This window comes from Rhagoletis zephyria, unplaced genomic scaffold (assembly GCF_001687245.7).
Source record: "Rhagoletis zephyria isolate East Lansing unplaced genomic scaffold, Rhagoletis_zephyria_1.1 Rzeph_scaffold_00461, whole genome shotgun sequence".
NCBI lineage: Eukaryota > Metazoa > Arthropoda > Insecta > Diptera > Tephritidae > Rhagoletis > Rhagoletis zephyria.
This window is the reverse complement of record NW_016157545.1, coordinates 228,470-236,471: the sequence shown is the minus strand read 5'-3', so window position 1 is coordinate 236,471 and position 8,002 is coordinate 228,470. Positions and strand designations below refer to the sequence as shown.

The window sequence follows — 8,002 nt, the reverse complement described above, 5'->3', positions numbered from 1 at the left end:
AAAATATATTCTTTGAAATAAAATATTGATTTGTCTTTTCTTGTTTCCATATAGATAGTAGAGAATTACAGGAATTAAAATTTGGAATAAAATTAAACACAGGGTGTCCCAGCGGTGTTCCAGAAAACAAGTTTTTTAAACCAAATTTTAAAAAAAACCTAAATTTTGGAATGAATAAAAAATATATGTAAAAAGATGTTATTTTTTATTATTTTATTAAATAGTACGGGTTTTTAGCTTTCGTAAGAAGAAATAAAAACCTGCTCATTCTTTACACTTTTGGAAGTAATGCGTTTTTTGCGTGGAGTTTGTTACTCCACGTCAAACAGTGCGGACGTGTAAATTACTTTGCCCTGAGGACGGTTACCGAAGCGTAACCGAAATATATCGGAAAGAAACACAAAAAAAACTTTCATAAAAACTTTTCATAAAAAATTTTTAAAATTGACCTCGAGCCTGCAAAGTTTTAAATTACAAGTAGAAAGGTCGCTAAAACCATCAGTATACTTATGAATTTTAGCAATTACTTAAGTTTTGCATGAATTTTGTAGCGAAAAAAAAATTTCACAGGCGAAAATTTTTGCCTAACATATGTCATTTTGTTTGCCAGATATGTATAAGTTTTATCAGTGGCAATATTTGTGTGTGGGAATTTTTTATCTTGATAAAATCATTTGTATGATGGCTCAAAACAAGTATGTTCGTTGAATTGTTGAATTGGGGCGCAAATATGCTTAAAAAAATTTAGAAAATGTGTTATTTAACATCCAAGTTCATAGTCAAAAATAAAACAGGCCACTGGCGGATCCAGTCTTTTTTTTGAGGGGTATTTTGCGGTAAATTTGCCGCTTATTATTATTATTTTAAACGAGTAATTCTTGTATTTATATATTAGGGTGATCAAAAATAACTAACCTAGCGAATTTATGGCCTTAAAATGACCTATTTACTGAGAAGGAAATTCTCGCAAAAAAATTTGTATTTCTATTTTAAGGGGTGTCGGTGGGCATTTTAAATCTTCTACGTAAATAAATGTAAAAAAATAGTTTTCATTAAAAATGATATAACTTTTGAACCGTTAAAAAAGGGATACAAGTTTTTTCTAAGCATATTTTTGTAGGGCATTAAATTCTCTAAAACATGACCCTAGAGTTGGTTGTCTTTAAGACGATTAAGGGCCGTTTTCTCATCAACCTTTAGTTTACCGGCCACTTTATCGTCTCGATATACGAGTTTTCGTTTTCTCATCAGCGCATTAATTTCTCGAATCGATAAACTGTTGCTCACCCGATGCAACCTTTAAAATTTGTACCCAACTTTAAATTTTGGTTTGGTTTTGGTTCATGAGTCAGATATATGAGATATTTCAACCAAGGGTTTGGTTTTTGCTAACAGTTGCTCCTGCTCTATATTTGCTTATGTTGCATTGCCAACCTTTGAATTTTTATGACGAATGTAGTGAAGTTTCACTCTCGGAAATGTAGTGAAGTTTCACTATACGGAATAACAAATTTATTTTTACCGGCAAGGTAAGAAAACGAAAACACTTTAAAGTGAGGAACAATTTATCTGCCCTGTTAGTAAAGGCAACTTTACTGCTTACATTAGAAAACGGCCCTAAGAGTATTAGGTATGTTAATGAAATCGCTGAACGAGGTATAGCGTTGACACAAAATTATAATCGAACTTTGACGAAAGACGAAGAACAAAAGCAATTTCTTTTTCAAGTTATACAATTACAATTAAATAATTTATAAATAAATAGTCAAAACTTGTTAATATGGTGCGATCTTATACATAATTATGCAACGCAGTGTACCATTAACTTGTTTGACTTGTGTTTAGAGAAACTTTGAATTGTTAACTTACTCGTTATTTATGTGTTAAAATAAATATAATTTTTTTTTGTGTTTGTACTTCGAGAATTTGTTCTATTGGAATGTTAAAAAATTCTGGTCACCTTAGGATCCACAAAACAAAAATGTTTGATGAGTTCATTCAAGAACGTGGAAAGTGTTAAGAGACAAAAGACTGGCTAAAGACGAATCTGGGATATTGATTTTTTAATGTTGATTTGTTGATGACATCACTTTGTTTTTAAAATAAATTCATAGATAGAGATTTTCGTGTTTGTGATAAAACAAGTGCATGCTTTTGAAGAACTGAGTTGTTTTTTTTATTTTTCACTCATTTCTAATAAACTTATCGACATGAGGTAGAATCCAAAAACGAATTGGATTTTCATTAATACGTGGTTTTTCTCTTCGGAAAAATTACGTCCAAATTATACTTAAATTGTTTTTTGAAATTTGCCTTTTTTTCTCAAAAACTGCATGTGCTCAAAAATTTTGTAAATTAACTTCAAATCAGCATCAAAAAATCTATAGAAGAGGTCGATCCCATTCTTGAGATAAAATACGACCGAATTTTATTGAAGTGTGTTATTTTATTTCAAATTAAATAAAAGTCCAAAGATAGCTTTTTTCTAATGTCAGGGGATATGGTTGGCCTGAAAAGCAGATGGTTGCTTAAACCGACAATATTATGAAATGCGTGAGCTAGATAAAGCAAAAACGTGCACTTTTGCAAGGTTGAGTGTTTTATAAACATATTTTGAATTGGTAGATTTTTTGGGAGAAAAGAATTTACCGTAAGTGTATAGTTCACAAAAAAATGTGACAAAGTGAAATTTGTTTAGCCATTAAAAGCGGAAAAGAAGCACGTGAATGTAACCGAAAAACTCTTAAGCAAACTATCAGAACAAAATTGCCTGCAAGAGATCCAACACTACCCTAAACCTCAGTTTTTCATTCAATCGCAGTGTGCCTTTTCATTTCTTTATAAACAATAAAAATGCAAACTCTATTGGCGTTTGTAGTGCTAATTCACCTTAGGCCGCAGTTTGCCCAGCCGCTGGCCGCCAGCTATGATTACGATAGCGGTGGCGAATATTCAGATTCCGAAACAGTATTGTCGCACTTTCGACCATTTCACAGTATAAGGCATCAGCACCATTTTGAAGTTGATAAGACCGAAATTGCTAAAGACTTATCAACAACTGCAGGCGTAACTGAAAGTTGGAGCATTCGTCAGCATTTACACAATCAATATCAAAGTAGGCATAAACATTCAGAATCAAGGATGCAAACACAGCTGGAAAATCATCTTCACTTTAATCGCAATAGTCGTGATCAGCATCGGCGCTATAAGGATAAAGTACTTCGCACTCAAACTCAAAAAAACTCAATACATGCTTGGCGTGAGACGGCTGCGGGTGGAATGGGACTGATTAAGCCGACACCGCATCCTACATATGTGACAAAAAAATCGACTCACACAATTACCTTTGACGAGGTTAACGAAAGCACTCAAAATTATTACCATCAAAGGAAAATACGGCAGCAGCTACATTACAATCATCACAAAATTCAATCAAAATCAAATTCCAGTGGCGCAAAGCGCACAGCGCCATCAGCTAATGACATTCAACTGAACTGGCATGCGAAGTCGAAACATGTTGGCCACAATGGAGAGGTGTATGTGGAAGAGTCACCTTTTAGTTCAAGCAGTCACATCAACGAAGATGCTGATAACGCTACGGTATATGTGGAGGAACATTCGGAGTCAGTAGGCACTAGTACGGATAATATTATAGGTATAATCTTAGAGTCTGATAGTAGCCACATGCCTACAGAGACTAGCAGTGAAAAAATTACTGAGTACGGCGATGATGATGATGAATATTATGATTATAACAGCGATGGTGAGTCCAAAACGGGCCAACACGTTTACGAACACGCATTTGCGCCCGTCGACATTGGCTACGATTATGACAACGGCTTTGATGGTAATGCTACTGAATACGATTATCAGCATTCTCGCCAGTATCAACAGCAGCCACTATCTCAAAGCCGTCTGCAACATCGCCGCAAACAGCCGCCACAACCGAAAAAATATCAAGGCGAATACTCCCGAGAAACACGTGATCACCATCGTGTACAATCACATCCGTTTTCAAGCAACCATTTGACATACGACTCTCACGCAGATGATGTAAGTTGCACAGAAAAAATATATGGGACTGGGAAAGTTAAAAAGGTCCTATGGTTCGAAATAGGTTTTCGAGAAAAAGTACTTTATTTTACAATTGTAGGTTTTCTTATAAATATGCCCTTTTTTGAAGTGAATTTTTGAAAAGCTGATGGAGCTAGAAAGCTGCGGTTGTTGCATTAAAATGAGCGTAAAATCTACTACAAGAATCGGTAAAAAGTCAAAATCGATTATTTCGACCCGTTGGTCCCTTTTAACTTTCCCAGCCACATATCAAACTTATTCAATGAGATAAACAACAGAACTTCCTTAGTATCAGTAATCTGTAAAAGAGCGCTGTTAAGCAGAATACACACAAGCTGACTTGTCTGTACATGTCAAGTATGACATACCGTCACATCGCATGGTGAAACGAATACAGAAGGTGGCGCTGATTGTGATACCGCTTACTCTCTCTTGAAAATTTTGACAGAGATATGACGTCATAGGAGATTTTGTGTATTGCCTGTGTAATATACATGTACATATATATATGCAAAACATATAGATACTGATAGATCTCTCTCAGCTCTCTCCACCGGCAAATCTACCATGACGCCATATTCACGTTACTCTCCCGAATTTCGCGGCGTGTGTGCATACCAAATTCTAGTTCATGTGAGAACAAAATTGAAATTTTTCTATTTTTCTGCTCGTTTCTGCGACAGGTATGAACGTTTATAGTAGACAATGCAGACAGTACTTCATATTTGTATAGAAAAATACAAAAGCAGCAAACATTTGAAGTCAAATAAGACAATTTTATTTTTTAAACTGATTCACATTATATATTTACAGAAGACTATAGGGATTAATCATTAAAACAATAAATTTTAATAGTTTAAATTTTTTATTAATATGTACCTTTATGTAACTACATACAGTGACGAGCAAAACTGTAACATGGTGTAACGCTTTTTATATCAGCCGCCGATATCTTTCCTAGTTCTAACGACATTCATACTTTTGTTATATATTCTTATTGGTACACCTGTACTTGCTCTCTCATAACGAATTGAAGTCAATCCAACAATAATAATAAAACGAACAGTCAAAAATGTAAATTAAGGCAGATGTTACAGTTTTGCACTCATACATTTTTAATAACTTTCGGACAATTTTCACAAAAAAAAGAATTGCTCACACAATGTTCAGTATAATTTTTCTTTTTTTAGTTCCTTGATGCAATTTGGCCCCTATTTGTATTTCTGTAAAGATTCTGGAGGTATAGCCTCCCATATACCCNCCCAGCCACATATCAAACTTATTCAATGAGATAAACAACAGAACTTCCTTAGTATCAGTAATCTGTAAAAGAGCGCTGTTAAGCAGAATACACACAAGCTGACTTGTCTGTACATGTCAAGTATGACATACCGTCACATCGCATGGTGAAACGAATACAGAAGGTGGCGCTGATTGTGATACCGCTTACTCTCTCTTGAAAATTTTGACAGAGATATGACGTCATAGGAGATTTTGTGTATTGCCTGTGTAATATACATGTACATATATATATGCAAAACATATAGATACTGATAGATCTCTCTCAGCTCTCTCCACCGGCAAATCTACCATGACGCCATATTCACGTTACTCTCCCGAATTTCGCGGCGTGTGTGCATACCAAATTCTAGTTCATGTGAGAACAAAATTGAAATTTTTCTATTTTTCTGCTCGTTTCTGCGACAGGTATGAACGTTTATAGTAGACAATGCAGACAGTACTTCATATTTGTATAGAAAAATACAAAAGCAGCAAACATTTGAAGTCAAATAAGACAATTTTATTTTTTAAACTGATTCACATTATATATTTACAGAAGACTATAGGGATTAATCATTAAAACAATAAATTTTAATAGTTTAAATTTTTTATTAATATGTACCTTTATGTAACTACATACAGTGACGAGCAAAACTGTAACATGGTGTAACGCTTTTTATATCAGCCGCCGATATCTTTCCTAGTTCTAACGACATTCATACTTTTGTTATATATTCTTATTGGTACACCTGTACTTGCTCTCTCATAACGAATTGAAGTCAATCCAACAATAATAATAAAACGAACAGTCAAAAATGTAAATTAAGGCAGATGTTACAGTTTTGCACTCATACATTTTTAATAACTTTCGGACAATTTTCACAAAAAAAAGAATTGCTCACACAATGTTCAGTATAATTTTTCTTTTTTTAGTTCCTTGATGCAATTTGGCCCCTATTTGTATTTCTGTAAAGATTCTGGAGGTATAGCCTCCCATATACCCTGGTTTGCTTTCATAGCTCATGTACTCCATTGGACAGACTTGGATACTTAGTAAGCTGCGATTTTAGTTGATTTCGCAAATTTTCGAGATTCACATCCGCGGATTGTGGAGGCCATTTCAAAATAGCAAATTTTTGCTTTTGCATCCAATTTTTGCGAAAATATGCAGTATGTTTTGGGTGATTTTTCAGCAGAAACTCTCATTTTTCGACTACATCTTGTAAATTTTGTTGAAATATGAACAGATACTGTTCTTTACGCATAATGCGTACTAACGGACCAACAATATTTTAGAAATACAACCCCAAACTATTATTGACCGACTACTGTGATTCACAGTTTGCCTTAAATGGTGCGCTTAGGTTTAATTTGGGTCTTTGAACCAATACCATGCCCGGCCATTTGATTGAAAGCGATTAATTTAGTATTGTCAGACCAAATAACCTTCAATTGAAACTTAAAAATATGTTTTTTTTATTGCATTCTGTAAGGCCTCACATATCCCAATAGGCAACGGTCCGGTTTTCGTGCGATCCGGCAAAATGCTACCATTCTCGCACATGTATTTTGATCAAATTTGCTTTTTTCTTCTTTTATCATGCCTTGGCGTTCAATTTGACAACTCTTCGCCTCGCTGTCTACTGATTTGCATTCAATTTTAATACCTTAAGCGCTTCTGTAATAGTGGCTGCAGCGCTACTGCTACTAAGTTCACAAGATATCGACTGTAATATTTTTTGGCAGACTGCCTTTGTCCTTGATAACATTTTAGGCTATCGGGCATGTTCTGCAAATCGTTAGATTTCAAATCGGTGCGAATTACAAAATCTATTTCGGAAGATTTATGACCCAGAGGTAAAAATTTGGCACCAAATCGATGGATATAACGTAAACGATATGTTTCTAGAAGTTTTCATTTGAAAAATTTAATACTTTGATTACAAATACACAACAATACTTTGCAAATCGCGCCGATTTGAAATCGTACGATTTGCAGAACATGCCTGAATATTTTTTGTCAGTCTTAACATTTTCATGTGGCGAACTCCACAATTTTTTCCCGCTTTTCATACGGCCCCGCGTTTTCGCAGTAAATATATTATTTATATTTATGTTTCCCGATTAACCATATTATTTACTGGTAATCACTTCTTGAATAAATTCTTCTTCTTCTTTTTTGGCGCTGTAACCGCCTAAGCGATTTTGGCCGAGTTCAGCAAAGCACGCCATTCGTTTCTCCTCTGTGCCAACTGACGCCAATTGGAAACGCCAAGTGAAGCCAAGTCCTTCTCCACCTGATCTTTCCATCGCAGTGGGGGCCTCCCTCTTCCTCTGCTACCACCAGCGGGTTCCGAGTTGAATACTTTCAGAGCTGGAGCGTCGGTGTCCATTCGAACGACATGTGGGCAACGTGAGCAACCCATGTGCGAGATGCGGTAACCAATCCGAGTGGAGCCTTGGGTCACGGCAGAAAGAGAGGGAGCTTCGGTGGGGCCACTCCGACTTGTTCGGTTAAGGGCTCACTGAAGTCTGCAGCGTCTGTTCACCAGTAGGTGCGGCTGCAAGCGGGTGTCTGCTTGGAGCAAGCGGCTCGCTATATAAACGTGTATTTGGTTGCGAAACCACCCCCGTCCCAGCAATGGGT

General features: G+C 35.7%; 1 protein-coding gene across 1 annotated transcript in view; it reads left to right on the top strand.

The window, feature by feature from the left end:
* Positions 1–3,775: 3,775 nt before the first annotated feature.
* The window catches only part of LOC108359794 (uncharacterized), a 222,901-nt gene continuing 218,674 nt past the window's right edge, over positions 3,776–8,002 (top strand). Inside the window, exon 1 of the mRNA XM_017611819.1 lies at positions 3,776–4,053. The gene's annotated coding sequence lies outside the window, so the exon portion shown is untranslated. The remainder of the gene's footprint in view (positions 4,054–8,002) is intronic.